This window comes from Tiliqua scincoides, chromosome 1 (assembly GCF_035046505.1).
Source record: "Tiliqua scincoides isolate rTilSci1 chromosome 1, rTilSci1.hap2, whole genome shotgun sequence".
In the NCBI taxonomy this organism is placed as follows: Eukaryota; Metazoa; Chordata; class Lepidosauria; order Squamata; family Scincidae; genus Tiliqua; species Tiliqua scincoides.
Window position 1 is genome coordinate 232,184,226 of NC_089821.1, and position 20,859 is coordinate 232,205,084.

Genomic DNA, 20,859 nt, shown 5'->3' on the forward strand with positions numbered 1-20,859 from the left:
ATATTAAAAGATAAAAATGCTTTTAAATGTAAGCTCCACAGTACAGGTGGCGTTTAACAAATCTATCACATTTCTATTTCTCTGTCCCCTTGCTGTTTAGGTCATGCTGTGCAACAGCTCCTGGAAAATATTGATATTCTTTGGTGACCACAACATGTTGTATGCATTGAAAAACATCCTGTCTGCAAAGGCTATGTCAAAGTTTCCTGGCTTTCAAGCAATTAAAACCTCAATTGTACTTGCTATGTAAATAGGTTCCCCCCCCCCACCCAAGAGATAATTTCTCTGGATGTCAAAGCAATCAGGTGAAATGCTGGAAGACAATTTTATAGAGTACTACTAAGCAGCCAACACAGGTGCAGAAGTTATGCAAATGTGTCAAATTAGACTATTAGCCCATCATTAGAAAGGGTTTTGTTTTTTTTAAAGAGAGAGCCTGTTATGTTTGCAGTAATTTATATTCTTTTATAAAAGCTTCTGCTTAAAGCATAGAGACTTAAATTGCTGTTTCAATAGTTTAAGTTGGCTAATCAGTGGGGGGAGGGAGCATATAATTTTCTGTGAATCATCATAGTTTTGCTTCTGTACAGGAGACTATTTATTTATTTATACCCTGCCTTTCTCCCCAAAGGGACTTTTTGGTCAGTGCACCTATTGAGAAGATTCTTAAGCTAGCAGCCCCAGTACAGGGGCTTCAGTGTGCAACTGGAGCACCTTGCAGACAGGGACTGCCTCATGCACTTCAGTAAGAAAGACTGTACGTGGTTCCCCAGTAGATTGCATCAGGAAATTGTGTTTGATAAATACAGTTCTTCTATTCAAACCCAATCCCAGGCTATAAAGGGGTCCTAGGGTACCCACAGAGTTCTGTAAATGGAGCATTCCCCCAGCATTGAAGTACACATGCAGAGCTCCATGTGGCTCTGAGAAACACATGAAGCTGCTCATAGTCCTATGATTAATAATAAAATTACCACTACAAATTATAACAGTTTTGAAAGATAAGAGTATGAGGTTTCAATGGCAAGCCAAAGTTTAAAAATAAGTTATTATTGCCATGGTTGATTATTCCACAAAAACATCTAGAGAGCCATTGCAATGACCCCCTATTTTGTGACATAAGTTTGTTTTGCAAACATGCAAATGATTTTAATGGATTTGATCATTATAACTTTATCAGCACCCAGCTAATTATGTTATTGTATTGGTACAATGCACTGTCATGGGTATGGGAGATCTAAAAGAAATATCTTGGGCTTCCATTATTATTATTATTATTATTATTATTATTACTATTTTATTAATTTATACCCCACCTTTTTGCCCAACAGGTACACAAGGCAGCTTACAATTTAAAAGTGCAACATGAAAAACAATTAAAAACAATTTACAATAATTAAAAAATCTAAAAACAAACAAACCCCATGGATTTTCATATAAAAAGCAAGAACGCCAGCCAGCCTGTCAACAATTAAAAGCTTTTTGAAATTAAAAGGTCTTCAGTCCACGCCGAAACGTTAGCAACGAGGGAGCAGTTCTCAGTTCTAAGGGGAGGGTATTCCACAGTTCAGGGGCCACCACCGAGAAGGCCCTCTTCCTGGCCACTGACCCTCTCACATCACTTAGTGGCGGCACAGTCAAAAGGGCCCCCCCAGATGATCTAAGAGCACGGGCAGAATTGTAGGGAAGGAGGCGGTCCCTCAAATACCCCGGACCCAAGCCGTAAAGGGCTTTAAAAGTCAAAACTAGCACCTTGAATTGGGCCCGGAACAGAACCGGCAGCCAGTGTAGCCGTCAGAGCAACAGCTCGACAGAGTCAAACCGACGTGCCCCAGCAACCACATGAGCAGCCGCGATCTGTACTAGTTGTAATTTTCAGACCATCTTCAAAGGCAGCCCCACATAGAGCGCATTGCAATAATCTAATCTAGAATAAATCAGAATAAATCATTACTGAACACATGTAGCGTGTCTGTAATATGTCAGTTAATACCAGGTATTAATACTTTCTTGCCGTGATTCACAATATGTAAGAACTCACCGCTTTTTAATGCTTCATTAGAGCAGAATCTGTAGCTCCATCCATAAATCGCAAGTCAAATTGCAAACAAATATTTTGACTTGTGAGAACTTGCACCATTTGGTAATCAATGGCTTGCAACCCATCGATACAAACCTAAGCAGTTCTTCCATTCACAGAAGCCGTCCTCGTCTCCTCAAAGATGGGTGATTTCTGTCACTCTGCCTTCCCTCCATAGCTCCTAAAGTTGGAAGTCGGTACCAATGGGAATGCTCAGGCACTTTGTAGAGAAAGTTCTTGCCAGATGGGCGTTTGCTTTGATGGAGCACATTCCACAAGAGCTGTCGTTTAAATGACCGTCATATGGAGACAGGCACAAAATGTTCTCCCAGGGAAATGCTCAGGCGGGCTAGAGTGACTGCTTCCTGTGTCCAGACTTGGCTCTTGCAATGCAAAGGGGGTCATGAGTATTTGGCTAGCAGTAGCCAAGAATTGCCTAGCCGTGAGGTAAACCAAAGCTTTGAACAGGGGGCTGGAGTAGGCAGCAGACTGATGAGGAGGAGCCTGCATGCCATGCCTGCCTTCCCCAGCCTACTGGCCACTCTGCTGCTTCACCCTGTGTACTCATCTCTTCTCACTGAATGAGAAGAGATTGGGGCTGTGGTGGCTTCTCCAAACAGCAGAGCTGGAGAAAGAAGCAGCAGGTGCTGTGGGGATCCTGCTCCAATTCCTCTCCTTCCAGGGGCCTCCTTCTGTAGCTGCTCTGCCTACATTTTCCTCACATGCTCCACCTTGCCTGTTGAACAATGCAACTGGCTAGTCCCCAATATGCCCCCAATGGCAACTCTTGTTTGTCTGTGCTCTGGCTAAGTTGCACCAGTGTTGGAGTTATACCAGTATAATCCTAGGGATAAGTGTTAGTCCTCTGAGTGGGCACTTCTTTTGCAGGAATGGAGTCCAAGACAAGGATTTAGCAGATGATCTAGAACAAGATTTCTCAAACTATGGATCATGACCTGTTTGGTGGCTCCTGGGTTGGTTTGGACCCTCCCACCTGCCCTTGTGTCGGGTTGCTCCAAGTTGGAACTCTCTGTACAGAGATGTAACACACTGACATCGCTGTGTCACATGACATCACTTCTGGGTTCTACCTGGAGGAGGGAACGCTTGCTACAGTGGCATCGCGCCTCCCCCATTCCTTCTCCTGTGAAGGGGAGCCTCAAGACAGAATAAATCTTGCTCCTGGTACTCACGAACCACCTTTCCAGAAATCAGGACCCACTATGCAGGACCTCATCCAAGGACTTGAGCACACACCCACATGGATATGGGTGGAGGTGCTCCCCCAGGTATCTTGGGCCTGGACTTTTCAGGGGCTAGGGCCATGGACAATCAGAAGAGCCAAATGGCTATGCATTTCAGTCCTCCTTCACAATCATCCTAGCAACTCCTGTGAAAAGGACTGAAGGCAATTATATCTTTCAGCTGCGCTGCCTGATCAAACTGTTCTGATGCAAGTATTCCAAACAACAGCTGCTTTTCAGTGTCTTCCTGTCATCTGGTGTCTTGGACATCCGGCTAAGCTTTCTCATATGCTGTTAAAAATATCAAGGAAAGCAACATGGGATTAGTCATGATTGGATGTTAGTCAATAAAGTGCAGTGGGGGGTGAGGAGTCGTCTCCCGCACCATCTCCCAATACATCAAAATGGTCACATTTGACTTGATGTAGACTCAAAGAGGATTGAGTCCTGATTTCACATCATGGCCCTGGATGGAAGGCAACTTTTTCTTTAAACTACTGGGATCCTTTCCCAAAAGCTACAGCCACATGGGATGTAATGGATACTCTTCATTTCTGAGTTTCACTGGATACAGTCATTTGTTAGTCCTGCAGTGTGGATTCCTTTTGAAATATTGGTGTGATAATTCTAAAATGACCTTATGTAATACGAGAGGCTTTTTGACATAGAATCATGATTTCAGTTTCTGGCTTTAAAGAGGATTTTTTAAAATAATAATAATAATAAAATTTATTTATATCCCGCCCTTCTCCCCAAAGGGACCCAGTTGTTTTACTAAACAACTTTAAAAATACAGTTATTTTAAAATGATAAATCTAATTTCTAAAGCTAGTTTCCTCTTACTAATCTGCAACTGATGTTTTCTGTGACAGCTTCAGGTGTGGCATCCACCTTTTATTTCATGAGGAATTGACTCTCTCCTTAGCTCATCCATTTTTTTAAAGCCATTTCAGAATTTTTGTTGTCAAAACAATGTGATTAGACCTTTGGTAACATTTGGACCCTAAATCCCAGTGGCTGTTTTCATGTCTTTTGTGTAGCAAAATCACAGGAGAACAGGCTCAGTCATGTCACAGTGGTTTATGCATGCTTGCTCAGCTTGTAATTTGAATTTTTACCACTCACAGTACATGGGAACAGTACATGGGAACATCCACCCAGTGTGTGCCTCGACTTGAGTGGAATATGAAAATCAGGACAATTGTAATTTATTTCTACCCTTAAAGCCCCTGACACATCAGCATAAAAGGAACCTCAAAGTAACTGAGAAACAGGTCTGGTGGGTTTGAAACCAATATCTTTTGAAACTATGCTGCCAGCAGAGAAAAGTGCAAACCTGGCCTCACTGATTTTTATTCTTCAAGCTGAAGGATGCTCAAAAGTGGTTTGTAGGGGGTGAAAAGTGGAATTTCACTGGTTTCTTCACATTAGCCATTTTCAATAAGTCATTTTAAGAATGTCGCTCCACCTTCCATGCATGAAAGAAGGGCAAGTGCTCTTTGCTCAGTTCCACTTTGTGATTTGTGTGATTTGGCCATGTGTGGTGATGGCTGGGCAGCAGTTGGTCAGGGAGGTGCAGGAGAGGTTCTCTAAGAGCTGCCAGGCAGCACTGTGGCCTCCTTGCACCATTCTGTTCCTGGTGAGAGATGAAGAGAAACATGCACTTACCAGCACAGCAGGATTTCCACATGTAACCAGTTGGGGAGAAGAGAATTGGTGATGGACTGCAGGAGCATTGATTCAGGCCACTGGGGAACTGGTGTTAAGTGTGTTTGTGTAGTAGAATACCTGGGCAACATGAATTGATCTTTGTTGCTTTCACTGATTTAGGGCAGAATCCTAACCAGCAGTTATGCTGGTATAGGTGGCCCTGGAGAGTTGCAAATGTGCCATAAAGCACGTTTGCGCCTCCTTAGGTGGGAGCTGCATCGGCGCATTCAGATGCGCCGACGCGCAGATGGAGGCAGAAGTCTCTGCCGCGGCTCCCGTGCCACTGCTTGTGTTGGCATGAGCATGCGGACATAAGCAGCAAAGGTAGGCATGGGAAGGGGGAGGGGGCGTTACTGGGTGGGGGAGGGCAGGCCCGGGGGCGGCCACATGGGGAGCCGGGGGCAGGACTGGGACCCAGTGGTTATGCCAGATCCCAACCCCCATCCCCAGGGTGAGCAGAGCGACTTGAAGCCGCTCCGCTCTCCTTGGACTTGCACCACCTCCGGAGGTGGCGCAGGTCCAAGGAGACCCATAGCGGCGCACAGCCCTTACCCACAGGTAAGGGGAAGAGCTTCCCCTTGCCCGTGGCTGAGCCGCTGCTCGCTGCAATCCCACGTTGGATGCAGCGCAAGTCTCCTGGCTTGCCTACTCCAGCACGGGTTAGGATTGCGCCCTTAGGGCTCAATCCCATCCAATTTTCCAGTGCCGGTGCTGCTGTGTCAATGGGGTATGCACTGTTTCCAGTGTTGGGGGTGCAGTCACAGAGGCCTTCTCAAGGTATGGGACATTTATTCCCTTACCTCAGGGCTGCATTGAGGTTGCACCAGTGCTGGAAAGTTGGATAGGATTGGGCCCTTATTCTCCTAGATGTCTGTTTTTTGGATTGTGTTCATGGATTCATAAGGTTGGATGGACCCAAAAGGTCATTGTTTCTAGTCTTTCCTGACTGCAAAGCAGGACTGTACATACAGAAACAGAGAGACACACACGCACATGTATAACATTATATGCTGATGCACCCTGTCTATACTTCTTTGGGCAGGGCCTAGGAGAGGGGGGTAAAGGGGGTAATTTGTACCCGGACCCAGGGTCAGGAAGGGGGCCCAGGAGCCAAAGGAGGGGGCCCAGAAATTTCCTGGGATCTTCCATTTCCTAATCTCACCCAGACTCACTGCCCATGTGCGATGATGACAACGCTGGGCAGGCATGTAGACCTGAGCTCTGCACTGGAAGATTGGTAGACCTTGGCGCCAAAGACTGTTCTGGTTTTTGCCACTTTTCCCATTTTGCCCTCATTCTGCCGACCCCATTGCCACCCCCCAATCTGTTTCACCCCCTCCCTTTTTGGGAAGGGGCCCAAAGAAACTTTGTACCTCTTGATGAAACTCCTCTCAGAGGCCCTGCCTTTGGGTATATGAGTAGGGGAAAAAGTCATTTGTACATAATAATGTCATGACTGGCCACCTGGCATTTGTGTAAAATGAAATGAATGATAACGATTGGGCAAAGTGTAGTTTTTCCTGTTGATGAAGTAGTGCCAACCACCAGATTTAACACTGAAAATAGAAACACACACCAGTGCAGAATCAATTATAATGAGCTAACAAACTGTATAACTACTTTCAGAATGAGTAACTCCAATCTGCGGAAGAAAACCAAACAATATACATCGGCAGAGCTGGGAAGTCCCACTTAAAAGCTGCAGTTGGTAATCTCTCCTAGGCATAGAACTAGTGCCATCTAATGCTAAAAGTCCCATCCTAGAGCTTCTTTCAAATGCAACATTGACTGTAGATAGAAGCAGGAATTTCTGAAGGCTCCTTGTTTGCACACAAAGGAAAAGAGAGAAGAGCTTTAACAATTTGATATTGCAAGATGATATATGATAGTGAAATGGAAATGGGGAAAATAATTTAGGGTGCAATCCTAACCAACTTCCCAGCAGCGAGGTAAGGCAATGCAACTCCAAGGTGAGGGAACAAACATTGCCTTACCTTGAGGAGGCCTCTGTGACTGCCCCCCAACTGCAGAATGCAGCACACGCTCCACTGGCACAGCTATGCCAGTGCTGGAAAGTGGGTTAGGATTGCACTCTTAGAATATGAATCAGGGGAAAGTGATCCAGAAAACAGAAGAAATCTGTCACCATAGGGGACTCCACAATATACTCTACTATTGGCACCTGAACTTCAATCCTGGTTATGCAATTTTATAAATTTTTCAGGATTGTAGCCAAAAGGCACAAGCTGGAGATATACCTGCGCAACTAGGTGTGCACCATGAAGACCAACTAGATGTACACCAACAAGGTATTCCAGTATGTGACTTGTATCTAATCCTCCCTACCTTCCCATGATGCACATTACAATTTACTTAAGTCACAAGATGGGAATACATCCTCTCATTTGTATTGCCAAAGGCATGAAATCAAACATTCATGGGCACATGCTTTTTTTTCTTTTCAAGGGCAAAGGCCATTTCATTTTCCTGCACTTCTTGTGTATAAATGGAGTCTCATTAGCCATCTTGTTTTACTGAAAGATGAAACAGAAATGTATAAAATGACATGGATTTGCCTGTTGTGGTTATAGAAGGTTGTGTTGGATGTTCTTGGGTTCCCAGGAAGTTCACACTGAAAGGGATGGCCACACCTATTTATAGCAGAATCCTATGCATGTCTACTCAGAAGTATGTCTTATTATGTTCAATGGGACTTACTCCCAGGAAAACAAGCATCGGAGTACAGGTTTAGCCTAACATGCATTGCCTGTGTGAATGGAGAGTACTGTACAGATACATCCAATTTTCTCCAGCTTCTGTCCATTATAGGGAAAGATTGGGTCAAACTGTCCTTGGGGAAGTTTGTCTTCCATTAATGATTTGCTCATTGAGGAGCTCCATGAGAACACAATTTGAAAATGCCTGCCCTAGAGGAAGCTTTTTAAACAAACGGTAACACTCTACAAACTAACACAGAACTGAGTGTGGGATTCACACTTTGATGCACACTTTTTTGCACAACATTTATAATTCTTATGTAAAACGTATATCTTATGAAAACTAACCTAGCTGCAGATAGCAGCAGCGGACATTTCCCCAACAGAATGTGCACTCCTAATTGACATATTTCTTTGGCTCAGTGTGGGCACAGTAGCAGCTGATGGGTATGGAGTAAAAATCAGGGAGTACTGCAAAACTGGATATTGATCTTGTCTGCGGAGAATAACAACATGGCTTCTCAATATGTTCAGTATGACTCATAGTAAACTAGCTTTGCATGCACCTTTGGAATCAAGCTCTGTGATTTTCGTTCAATAGGCCTCAGGCCTGCTGGGGATATGTGAAGGTAACTAGAGATAGTATATAAGTAGCTGCCATTCTGAGTCAGACTGTTGGTCCACAGTACTAGCCCAGTACCGTCAACATGGACTGGCAGTGGCTTACCAAGGTTTCAGGTGAGAATCTTTCTGTGAGGTATCCAAAGGTTGAACCTGGGTTGAACCTTCTATGTGCAAAACTGCAGTTCTTCCACTGAGCAACCCTACAGCTATAGGCCTTCCACATGAATCAAGCTGCAAGCCATTTGGGGTATAAGCAACACTGGGCGTAGAGGAAGGAGAGCGAAAGACAAAGAAGATTCTAGAAATCAAATCAAATGTGTCCTTCAGAACTCCCTGAATTTTTTTTAGGCATACCTCTCCTATATCTGTCTACGGGCTAGGAACCAGTTCTCCTCCCTCCCATCCTCATAAATGTTCACCCTGTTGCTGCTGTTTACCCTTCCATTGAAATACTGCTATCCTTCTGCATGTTTTCTTCCCACACTTCTGTCACAATCAATCTCCTCACTTATTCTGTGTAAATACATAGCTCTGGTATAATATATGCATACAACAGAATTACTGGTTCCCTTCTCTGCTTATCAGTGGTAGAGGATGGCTGCTTAAGGGTCTTCCTGGTTAAATATGCATGACTTATGGACTAATGACTGTTCACCAGAGGTATGGTAGACACATTGCTGCACTGGCTGAGGTCAAGGGCCTTCACCACAACACGTACATAGCATCCCCAACAGGCTAAACCTGAAGTAGAATAAGACTATCATTTGTCATTGATCACATTTGGTTTCATTCATATCTTTGAATTCCCACTGCCAGCCACTGAGATTGTGGGAGCATTTTAAAGGGTTTTTTGTTTTTTTTCTCTCCTTGCCATTGCAGAGAAAAAGGAGATTCCACTTGCATGCATAGAGCAGCATTGCTGAATAGCTGAAATCACATGATCAGATTATTCTACATTTTCACACGATGTAGATAGGAGCTGAATGTCTTATTTTGTGGCAAAAGTCACGACGCACCAGGCCACTACAGTTGATGAAGTCCGCCCAACGACAAAATTGCTTAATAACACATTTTGGGGGCTGTATCCCTGTAGTTAAGTGACACTTGCATAACAAGCCTTAGGCTGAAACAGGGTATTCCAGTATCCATGTGGCTGTCTTGTGACTAAACCTCCCTACCTTGCCATGACACATTACAACTTACTTATATTCTGATGTCACAAGAGTAGGCAGTTCCCCTTTTCCACCTCACAGCACTGGCAGCCACTAACTGGTGTTAGAGAAATATGCGCATAATGATGGCAGTGTAAGAACTTGTTCTGGCTGGCCTCAGCTTCAGACTAGTGAATGAGAACATTCCCTACACAGTGGGAAAGCAGCTAGGGCAACTGGAAAATTCATTCACAGATGATATCCTTTCATAGCAGAATCACTATTTTAGGGCTGTTAAGACGCCCATGCAGCACAGGTGACAACTCTAATTCATGGACATTATTTAAAGACAATTAATTTAATTAATAAACAACATCCCAGAAATTATAAGGATTCTCCTGGAGAAGAGTTAATATAGCACAAAATGTACAGGGGCTCTGGCAATGTCTTCGAATATGCCATTTTCTGTGCATCTTTTGGCATTTCCTTTTCGCATCTGGTTGTGGGTTGTGTTTTGTGGCTTGTGAATAAGAGAGGTCATCTTTGAATCAGAGGCTCCCTGATCGCCCATGAAGTGAAAATGAGAAACATATCTTTAAATAATGACAAGGGCTGTGTGAGATGCCCTTAGGCGGGATTACTGTTTGCCTCTGAGGAAAGAAAAAGGAATGACTTACTGTCATCCATTTCTCCAGGGCTCAATTACATGGCATGCCTATCAACACACTGCCTATATGTGTGTGAGAATGTCATGCTTTTCATTACCGGCATGAGTTTTCATTTTAAAACATTGAATTCCAGCAGGAATTTAGAAATCTTTCATAAATCAAAGCACAGCTGCTATGAAAGGATACTTTTGCCACGTCTAAACTAATTTTCTTTGATTTATTGTAAAGGGAAATGGGGCTTCCAAGAAACAGGGACTTCCCTTCAACAGAGCTGCTCAACAGCTTTGTGTATGTAACGGCTGTGCACATGTGCTTTGGGGCCACAAGGTGCTACACACACTTGCAGTGGGAGAAGTGCCAGATTCATCACTTCCAATAAACATGCTATAGATCCCTACTAGATAACTTCACTGCATCCCTTTTGCGTGATAAATACTTTGCTTCAACACAAGCTCATTTTTTACATCAGGGCAAAGTCCAGTTGAGTTTTTTTTTTTTTTCTGCATATCATACATTATTTTTTACTACTTCTGTGCAGCATGGCCTTTCCCAGTTTGAAGAGACACTTGGCCAACAGTCTGAGGCAAAGAAGGAAGGCCCATAGCCAGGGAGACAGACCAGGGACAGACTGCACTTGCTCCCGGTGTGGAAGGGATTGTCACTCCCGAATCGGCCTTTTAAGCCACACTAGATGCTGTTCCAGAATCACCATTCAGAGCGCAATACCATGGTCTTTCAAGACTGAAGGTTGCCTACAAAAAGTATCATTTATGCAAGTGCCCATTGGGCTCAGTTTACAAATGTGGAAACCAAAGACTATGATTTGGTCTGCACTCCTCAGTGACTCCGTAACAGGAGTTTGGATTCAGTGTAACTCCTATAGCGGTTGAACTACACCTTGTTCTTAGTTCACAATTGCAGACTGGCTCTCTACAGAAAAATGAAACGTTTGGTTTGCAAAATGGACATGATAAAACCAGCTGGTTGTGACTTGAGCGGGTCAACAGGCTGCCCATCCTACGGCGACTCAGTCAACATGTAAATTTTTGCTACTTATTCCCCAGGTTGGCTTCCGTGTGAAAGAGCATAGGTGAGAACAGGTAAGGTTCTGTGATGACTGATACTCATGTATTCGTACGATCAGGGGATGATTGCAATAGGGATTCGTACATAATGCAAACCCTTGTGCAGAGTGATTCATAGGCTGTGCACAGAGAAAGAAATGTTTTGCTCTCTCCAAAGTCACTTGCGTTATCCCATGATCAGCAGATTCTGTAGTGTGTGATTCTATAGTGTTATTACAACTGATGAAGCAGAATGGAGGGAAGGTGGATGCATCTGCCTGCCTGCAGTTTTGTTTGCCTCTTTCTTTTATACGTCTGCTCTCCCCACCTCCTTTCCTCATCCCTGTTGCCCCAGCTTACCCATATAAGAACAACACAATAACCTGTTCAACGACAGCTTTGTCTTTTTATATTATGAACTGGTAGCTGATTTCTTCCAGAAAACTCTGGTGTAAGTGGATTTGAGCTTCCTCTGCCTCCATAGATCCTGCTTGCCCCTTCCCATTGCCTCAACTCTCCCTCTTACAAGGGCTGGGTGTGAGTGACATTGTCACATGGTGTTGCCAATTTTGAACCCATAAGAAGAGCCCTGCTGGGTCGGACCAAAGGCCCATCTAGTTCAGCTTCCTGTCTCTCACAATGGCCCACCAGATGCCTCAGGGAGCACTCAGGACAACAAAATAACCATATCCGTTGCCACTCCCTTGTATTTGGCATTCAGAGCCGTCTAAAGCCCATCCAGTCATAATGACTTATCCATCATGACTGTGATGGATTTTCTTCCAAAAATCTGTCCAATCTCCTTTTACATAGAAGAAGCGCTGAACAACATTGAGTGCCTGCCTGTGCTGGAGGAGCTTGACAGTGAACCAACACTAGAAGAACTTCACGTGGCCCTGGACTCCCTTGCCTTTGGCAAGGCACCTGGAAAAGACAGCATCCCTGCTGAAGTCCTAAAGTGCTGCAAAGAGATCATCGTCACTGAGCTGCATGAAATCCTCTGTCTCTGCTGGAGAGAAGGTGGAGTACCTCAAGACATGAGGGATGCAAACATCATCACGCTGTACAAGAACAAAGGCGACAGGGGTGACTGCAACAACTACCGTGGCATCTTTCTCCTTAGTGTTGTAGGAAAGTTGTTTGCCTGAATTGCACTAAAGAGGCTCCAGGTACTTGCAGAGAGCATTTATCCCTTTAACAGCTACTTTAACATACTAGTATGGAGATCATGTATCTCTCCCTTTAACAGCAGTTTGTTCCCCAGCCACTAGCAGGTGATCCCATTTAGTTCCATGCCATGCGCTGATTTCTGTTTCTCAGACCTGGGTTAAAAGGACTGGGGCAGACCAGGTCTGTGTTTTTTTTTCCCCTGGTCAGTTGGCAATCCTGTCACACTACCTGAGGTGCTACCATGGTAACTGCCTCATATGGAGGAATGTTAGCTTTAAAAGGTGGAGGAAAATCAATAAAAAATTTCATTTCCACAAGCTCAATTATTCTCCTATCTCAGTGGGTAGTCATTTTTTATTTCCTTAACAGCCGATGCTGGAAGATGGAAAAAATAAACATTGCAGGATGCAGTGAGGAGATGCATGCAAGAGGTACAGTTGTCAGTGAGGGAATCCTTGCTGGCATCCTTCAGTCTCGGAAGACTATGGTGTCACGCTCTGAATGGTGGTTCTGGAACAGAGTGTCCTCTCCAGTGCACAATGCCTGGGTAAAGTAGGTATGGAGGATAGGCTGTTACCCATGCAGCAAATCCCCCCTCTCCACATTGCTGAAATGATCCAATGGAAAGGCAGAAGCCAATATGGTTGGTTCCAGCGGCGTCGCAGGAGTTGCCAGAATGTGACTGTGTTCAGCCATGAACTGCCTCAGGGACTCCGGCTCCGGATTTTGCCTCGAGGTTGACTCCTGAAGCCTTTTCCATAACTGGATGTAGCCATAAGGCAGTGGAGGTTTGGGATCAGAGTTTTCCTTCTCTCAGATGAGCTGCCTTCCCAGGCTGACGAGTCCCATCTACCCGGTGGCAGAGGGAATCCACAAAGGCACTAAATGACTAAATGGAACATTACTCTAAAAAACAATTCAAGTCACAGCTCTTTCTCCGAATTCCCCCTCTCACAGCTTCCATGATTTTGCCATAGAGCAGGGCGCTCTATACCCTGTCCCATGGGCCAGATCCAGTGCATGGCCAAATCTGTCAGAACATTTTGTTCTGCTGGGGAGCCTCTGTACTGTGCTGCCAATCCCCCCCCCCCAAAGTGTGCACTGGCCAGCTGCTTCCAGGGTCACTTATCCCAGCAGGCTTTGTACCTGGATTTCCGGGCAATGGCTGACCCGCAAGCACTTTGGAGATCAGTGGCACAGTAAGGAGGATCCCCAGCAGAACAAAATGTTCTGTTCACCCAGGAGACAGATTTGGCCATGCACTGAATCTGGCCCATGGGACAGGGTATAGAGTAGAGTGTTCCATTCGTCCCATGGAAAACTTCTGTGAGCCACAGTGGTCTTCAGTTTGGAGACCGCTGCCATAGAGGAACTTTTGACATGGAAGCTGAGAAACTAGTTCCTGAAACCTTAATTTTTGCAGCTGTGACTGCTTCCTTGCATGGCCTCACCTTCTGGTATGCACCCAGATACACATTTCAGTATGTGCTTAAAATGTAATGTGTGAATGTGACAAACAGGTGAATGTACAGGTGCACTGACTGCTAAGCCTGCTGAGTGTACACTCATGGAAAACACACAGGTTTGTGCTCCTATAGGCTCCCTGGCCTGAAGACTCATGACATCATAACTTTGAAAATTGGGGTCTGGTCAGTGCATCAGTGGAGACTGCCTGTAAATTCTATGTATCTTGTGTTGATAAGATCGGAATACTGTATGATGGGATCCAGACCAAATAATAATATTAGAGTTTTTAATAGTGATTCAAGGTTTTCCTCAGCATTCTGAAGAAACATATGTGACTTTCGCACCAACATAAGGGGAGACAGAACAGCGCACAGATGTGCACTGGTGTCCCTGCGCTGACATGGGACCCGGGGACAGTGAGTTTGTGTTGGCAGAGCTCAGCCAGTGCAGGGGTTGGGGGAGTGTGGGGAGGGCAAGGAGGAGGTGGGAGGGAAGTGTTTTGGGGCGGGGGGAGGGTGGACAGCAGGCATTCCCCAGGGGTGGGCGAGGAGCGGGAGACAGGGATCCTAGCCCATTCCCAGTTGGCCCATGGCAGTCCCAGGCTGCTCAGATCTGTGCCACCTCGTTAGGTGGTGTAGATCTGAGTAGCCCCATTGGGGCCCGCTGTGGCTCTCTCTGGGGTAAGGGGAAAAGCCTCCCCCTTGCCTTGGGCTTGGGCTAACCCATGAGCAGCCCAAAACTTGGGCTGGATACCCCCCCCCCACCTGGAATAGGACAGACAGGTATGTGAGCCAATTGCAGGGACAACTCTAACCCAAACGAAAGAGAAGGACCTTGTAGCACTTGCAGAACAAAGGGATAAAAGCAACCTGTGATGCTTCCAGCAGCCGAATACACACGAGCTGCTGGTGAGTTAAATTTACCCAAAATATGAGAAAGCAGACAAAAAGGCACAGGAAAGAAGTGGGGTCCCCAGGGAAACACAGGGATTCATCACACATGCTATGGAGAAAGCAACTAGAGTTTTCCTCCATCTCCCATAATTCTGGGTGACAAAATGAAGTTGATGGACATTGATTCAGAAGAAAGGAGTAGATCGTACAGCATATAATGTCTTTTTGGCACCAGCCAAAGACTTCATTACTCTCCCAGAATATGGGAGAAATGTTTAATGTACAGTATCTTGGGGTGCAATTGTAACCCCTTATGTCGGTGCTTTCCAGCACTGGCACAGCGGTGCCAATGGGGCTTGTGCTGCATCCTACAGTTGGGTGTCACTCACGGAGGCCTCCTCAAAGTCAGGGAATGTTTGTTCCCTTACCTCAAAGCTTCATTGCCCTTATGTCAGTGCTGGAAAGCACTGGAAAGCACTGACATAAGGGGTTAGGATTGCACCCTTGGTTGTTTAGCGTGTTGCCAACAGTCCTGTTGATTTGTACTGACAGTATACAAGGCAATGAAAGAAAGAGATTTTTTAAAAAGACAAGAAACAAAATTAACTTCTGGACTTTGCTGCTACAAAAAGTGGTGATGGCTACCAATCTGAAGGCTTTAAAAGGGGAGAAGACCATTTCATAGAGGCCTATGAATGGCTACAAATAATGATTGCCAAGTGGAACTTCTCAGTTCTGAGGTCACCAAATACCATTTGCTGTGCCTTGACACCTTACTTCTGGGCTCCCCAAAGGCCTTTCACCGGTCACTGTGCAAAACAGTGTGCTAGACTACCGGACCCACTATGTTCTGATTCTGCAGGGGTTCCTTATGACATCACATTCTGACATCATAGTCCCTTGACAGTTCAACTGTCAGTTGATCAGAACATTGTCCTCACCAGACCAGAAAGACTAGATCAGACCAGAAAGTCTTTCTTGGTTTACTCTTAATTTCTCATGTTTCATCTTTACTATGACAAAGTGATTGAGAGCCTGACCTTCACCTCATCGCTCAATGATGGCAAGGCTCCTGCGACAGCACTGACTCCTGCAAAGGAGTTGGCATCTATCGCAAAAGCTGCTCCAACAGTGTGTGTTGCTCGGAGCGCCAGTGGGAAGCCTGCGCCTTCCCTCCCCTGCCATCGCCGATGTCCCTTCTCACTGTAGTAGGTAAAATGACAGGAGAGGTGGGAGGGGTGGTGGGAGGGTGGAACAGAGGTGGGGAGGGGGCGAAACCTGCTGAGGAGGGGTGTAATGGAGGTGCTTGCATACTGTATTTACCCAAAAGGAAGACAACCATGAATGGATGGTGATCCCCCTAAAAAGAGGGGTCTTAAATCCAGTCCAAAGAAGAGGAAGTTGTGCAAGGTGCTGTTTGGAACCATCTGTACAATGAAATGCTGAAACCCTATGGCTTTGGGGCCACTTTTAGAGGCGGGTTGGAGTCTCCCATCAGGTGGTGGTGGAAGAGGAAGAAGAAATTTTGGAGAGAGAAGGAGTGGATGATGATGACTGATTGTATTTGATAATCCACAGCACCCACCCACTAGATGACTCAGGATCAGATTAAAGAAAGTCCAGTGAAGCCAAGCTTGAAGTTGTGGCCATAGGAAGGGAGCATGCAGCCACTTGTAACAAAATTGCCAAATCCGATTTCAAGAACATTAAACAGATACTGTGAAGAGGTAATTCCTGTTCTGAGGAGTTGTCAGTGACAAAAAGCCAGTGAATTGTGACCTTAGGAGGAAAGAAAAGTGTGGGAGGGGGGCTGGAGTAACCCTATTGGACTTCTCTGGCCAACTCTCTTCTTCTCTGTCTTGACCCTCAGGCAGCGATGAAAGATGCCCGGCTCAAATCTGAACTACCTGCCATCCTGGCTGTAAGGATCATCACATACAAACAGAGGTGAAGTATCTCTTTTAGAGAGGCTTGGGAGTGGTTTGTTATTTTTAGCTTAATACCTGACCTCAAAATTGTCCCCGTGGCAGCTTATAATAATACAAAGCAAGCCAGGAACTTTTAGTACTCTGATCAATGACAGAGGCCAAAGTTTGTTGCTCTGTTGCATTGCCTTTGCCAGTCACCAGGCAACTGGAAGTTAGAGCAGAGTTCTTTTCAGGTGGTGGTGGGGGGGTATGAGAGAGAGAGAGAGCTGACTGCAGTCACCCAGAGGGTCTAAGTGCAGCTTCTCAGTGGCCCTTAGTTCCTAGTGAATATCTCTTTACAGCATTTAGGCATTGTCAGGGTGGAAGAAATGATGAACCAGGTTAGGAATGTTTCTTTGTGCAGACAAGGATACAGAACAGTTGAAGCCATGGGAAAAGACATTGAGGAAGCTAGTACATCATAAGAAAGGAAGGGATGTCTCATTGCCCTGGCCTCTACACAGGCACTTCAACAAGTACTAGTAGTAGCTTAATTTTTAGCTTAATACCTGGCCTTTTGATCTACTACTACTAATAATGTAATAATAGTAATGTTTATCATTATTTATGATGATAATAATGAAAAGAGTTGGGAAATGTTGGTTTTGAGAGGGGCAAGAGAGAAGCATTTAATTCCCCCCACTCCTGAGTATCTAATAATTCAATTTTGTTCCCTTTTCATCTGCACTAGGGAATTCTCAGCTATGGAAGAAGCCTCGCTGCTGATCTTGTTGGTGTTTGAGCTCAAAGGTCTCAACTGTAGAGTAGCCTTCCAGCAGGCAGGGTTTCACAATCCCATCCCCACTGCTGGATACACAAGCACCTGGATTGCTTCCCTCTTCACACAATGTCCCCTTTTTTCCTTCCATCCAGCCAGCAAAGTAGAACTTTCCCTCAAATGGGAACAGAGCATGAATTCCTCTGGCTGACTCTCAGGATGCTCCTTCCTGTTCTCTCAAGACCGGAGCCAGGACAACTCTCTTCAGCACAGCGCTGAATACTCCTGTTGACCAGGTGGCATTGTGTTCCCCAGAGAAGGAAGAGGCTAAGGAAAGCGGCCATATGATAGCTTCCTTTTTGGAACATTCAGCATCCTGCTGCAGGGCTGGTTGAAGCAGGACCCAATGACAGATCACCTTGTGTGAACAGTCAAGATAAGCACACTAAAGAGAAGGTGTGGCAAATGCGACTTCCATTTCAAGCAAGGATGGAGAGAGTTTTCCCAGGAAAGATTGTCCTTCAGCTGCACATCTTCTGCAGAATCAGCCACTTTAATCCTCTGGGACTCTCTGTTTTGGCAGGTAAATTAAGGATGCAGGAACACTATTATGCCACATATCTTGCTCTGTACTGTTGAGTGGCAATAAGTACAATCTCCAGGTCCATGAAGAATAGCTTGAACAGAGAAAGAGAGCTAAAGATTGCAAGACCAAAACCGGAAATCCCTGGACACGGGTTATTAAGATATTCAAAAGGGAAGGTTCACCCTCACCTTCTAGTCTTCTGATCATGCCTGGGACTGTGGAGGGGGCTGGCCACCTTTAGCCTTTACTTACCACCATTATCTGGATCCAAACCAGGGGACTGTATGCATGTCATTTACGCACTGAAGCCTATAGAAGTTTTTTTTTCCCCAGGACATGGAACATGCACAGGCAGGCCTTAACTGAAACTTCAACAGAAGTTAGGCTTAAAACCTCCCTTGCCTTTCACTGCAACTCTTTTCTGGGTTGTCCTTAGGCCACATGCTGTTTATAGGAGAGAAAGATACCAATACATAAGGGCCAATAAAATAATCAAAGTCATGTTTAATTGGCTCCAGATACAAATGTCCCTAGTCACTGTCTCTCCAAATCCCAACTGTGCCATAGAACAAATATGGGCCTTTCTAAGATGAACTCACAGCCAAAAGACAAGTACAGAAATAGCCATTACCATTTGTTCTGGAAACCCCAGCACAACCTTGACCCATCAAACCCAGCCTCATCCAGCCTCTCCCACTTGTCTGATGACCCACCCTCCTAGCTCCTTTCCTAAATCAAATTTCAGAAAAGCACAAGTAACTCTTCAGTTCTCTTCCTTCTGCTCTGCGTTTTCCCCAGACGACATTACATATAAAGATATTGGTAATCACAAAGAGAGTCTGGGCCAACAAGAAGCTGACGGAACATACCAAGATCCAGGTCTACAGAGCTGGCGTCCTGAGTACACTTCTGTACTGCAGCGAGTCATGGACTCTTCACTCACAACAGGAGAGGAAACTTTCCACATGTGCTGCCTCCGACGCATTCTCAGCATCACCTGGCAGGACAAAGTTCCAAACAACACAGTCCTGGAATGTGCTGGAATCCCTAGCATGTATGCACTGCTGAAACAGAGACATCGGTCTCTGTTGGCTCTGTTGGCTCGGTCATGTTGTGAGAATGGATGATGGCCAGATCCCAAAGGATCTCCTCTATGGAGAACTCGTGCAAAGAAAGTGCCCTACAGGTAAACCACAGCTGCGATACAAGGACATCTGCAAGAGGGATCTGAAGGCCTTAGGAGTAGACCTCAACAGGTGGGAAACCCTGGCCTCTGAGCGGCCCGCTTGGAAGCAGGCTGTGCAGCATGGCCTTTCCCAGTTTGAAGAGACACTTGACCAACAGTCTGAGGCAAAGAGGCAAAGAAGGAAGGCCCATAGCCAGGGAGACAGACCAGGGACAGACTGCACTTGCTCCCAGTGTGGAAGGGATTGTCACTCCCGAATTGGCCTTTTCAGCCACACTAGATGCTGTTCCAGAAACACCATTCAGAGCGCGATACCATAGTCTTTCGAGACTGAAGGTTGCCAACTAGGTAATCAAAGCAGGAGGAGATGTGAGCCAACATCCAGAATCTGACTGCCATACCTCAGATCTCCCAGCTGGAGTAATACAAAGACATTAAGGCCCAAATCCTAACCAACTTTCCAACACTGGCATAGTGGTGCCAATGGGACATCTGCTACATCCTGCAGTTGGGTGGCACTCATGGAGGCCTCCTTAAAGTAAGGGAATATTTGTTCCCTTAACTTGGAGCTACATTGTCCTTATGTCGGTGCTAGAAAGTGGGTTAGGATTGTGCCCTAAGTTTGCCAACCAGTAGGATTTTCTTAAACCAGGGAAAAATTGGGAGTTCCCACAGCCTAGATATGGCAAGCTCAGGCATCATTCTCCCTTTGCCCAAGAAACCAACTTCTCCCCAAAAGTAAGGGAAAAAAACTAAAGAACATTGAATGATCTGGAGGACAACTAAGAAATAGGGGAAAATTCAGAAAGAGGTGGAGAAAGCAAAACAGAACGCAGTAACAGAAAAAAGACAGATGGACAGAAATACACACAGAGCTCTGGAAATAAAAGGAGAAGAAAGAGAAAAAGAAAGAGGCCATGTCAAAACTTGCAAGAAAGAAAAGAAGAAAACATTAATTCAGGTGAGGTAGAAGTTGGGAAATTCAGGCAGGATGGAAGAAAAATAATAAAAGAGAGGCAGATAGTGGGAAATGGAGGCTATGTGAAGGAAAGGAAAAGATGCCAGAGATTGGAGGTAAATAGATGGTAGGAAACTAGAGGCCCAATCCTATTGGGCTTACCTCCTATGCTCCAGCCCCACTGCTTGCACTGGGTGATGTAAAAGTGTCGTAAGACACTCCAGGGCCAGCAGTTAGCACTCAGTGTGGGAGGACGCCTTGTTGGAGTGTCGGGGGGGAGGGGTGAGTATCCTCTTCTGAGGATCCTCTTCCCGTCAGGGAGGCATACCAGAGTGAGGGGAGGGCGGGGAAAGGCAGGGAGGTGGCAGAACTGTGCAGGGGGTGGACTGGAGGGAGGATCAGGCCCGGGAGGGGGTGGGGATGGCAGGAAAGGCTGCCGCCATTTCCTATGCTTCCTCCCAAGTCGCAGAGCCCTAAAGGGGCCTCTTTGGTTCTGCACCAACTCAAGAGCTGGTGCAGCTCTGAGGAGACCCATTGGGGATAGCAGGGTCTGATATAGGGTAAGGGAACAAATGTTCCCATGCCCAAGGAGACTCCAGCTGTTGCCCCAGCTCTGCAGGATACAGCGGCGGCCATTTCAGCGCCGCTGTACCTCA